Source organism: Larimichthys crocea, chromosome XIII, assembly GCF_000972845.2.
Source record: "Larimichthys crocea isolate SSNF chromosome XIII, L_crocea_2.0, whole genome shotgun sequence".
Taxonomy (NCBI): domain Eukaryota; kingdom Metazoa; phylum Chordata; class Actinopteri; family Sciaenidae; genus Larimichthys; species Larimichthys crocea.
Genome location: NC_040023.1, coordinates 16095064 through 16096498, shown reverse-complemented (window position 1 = coordinate 16096498; position 1435 = coordinate 16095064).

Genomic DNA, 1435 nt, shown 5'->3' with positions numbered 1-1435 from the left:
ACAGCTGCGCAATTGTGGGAGTGTGGTGGAGCTGAAAGACCTTCAGGCACATGGTGACACAGACTGAACCGTATGTTGTGTTAAAGTCAACCTGTGTACACAGATGCAGGTGTGCTAGACTGCGTGTGTGTGTGTATGTATGTGTGTCTGTGTGCCTGTATGAGTGTGTGTGTGTCTGAACAGGCCACAGGTTGAGCTTGTTGAATCATGCACACCACACAAAACATTTATACAACAGGAGAGGCGGGGCTGAAATCCTATTAAAAAGCATCAAATCCACCCACTCAATTGGAAACCATTTAAGGACTTTCCCCTGGATCTGATTGGCTGAAACACTTCCTTAGGGCTAGTTGCCATAGTTTCTTGCTACAAGACTTAAACTGAACTCAAACGAACTGAATCAAATATATTTCAGCAGAACTGAACTGGAATTGCCTTTTTTTTGTTGTTGTTGTTGTTGTTGTTGTTGATCTTGATGCTGGGAACTTGTACCAGTCCACGGAGGAGAAAAAAAAGGAACCAGCTGACAAACTGCGCAGGTCCTGTGTAGGAGACTAGTCAAAGTAGCTGATAGTTCATAAACACACCCTGGGACTCCAGACGCCAGTGTTTTAGTTCTCATCTCCACTCTGCTGTGTCATCCTGTGTTCACAATCAGTCTCCAGCACGTCTCTAACGAAGCCAACAGGACAGGACGGGGTCAGGGAGGGGAATTACAGAGCATTTAAATGATGAATCATTCACTTCAACATCAATTTGGGGGAGGAATTTACTGTAGATGTGCCATTGACACAGAAACCACAAGGGTTTGTTGACGTTATAAGTTGCTGTGTTACTTTTCTGTCCTGTCTTTGAAGCACTCAGTTAGTCCTCTGTCATCTCTGAGGTTAACGAAGCACACGATGGCTACAGAGCAGCCATGGATACAATCAGCAATACTGCCCTCCTCTCAACCGACTGCAGGCTGTTCGGAGGAGAGCAAGAGGAGCGGGGAGGAGGGAAACGAAAGGAGGAAAGACAGTCACTCACACAAGCATCTACGGACAGATCCAAGTCTGGAACGATACAAAGCTCTCCACTGATCAGTGCTGGTGTAGCAGCCTGCTCTGCCGGTCTCATCTCTGTAAACCCATTTGTCAGATGCCACATGTAAACAGTTTTCTGTTACCGTATGAGTGTTTGTGTGTGCCTGAGTGACAAAAACAAAACAAGTCTGAGTGTGCCATGTGTGCATGTTTGAGAGTGAGAGAGAGACTATTTTAAATGGTACTAACAGCCTGAAAATACATCCACATACTGTACATCTTATAAGTATGAAAATGCAAAATAAAAAAAAATAAAAAAATCAAACCACAACTAAAGCAACAAGTAATACATACAAACCAAGTGCTTTGGTAGGGAGGTACGGCAATTCAAAACTCAAACAACTGTACCA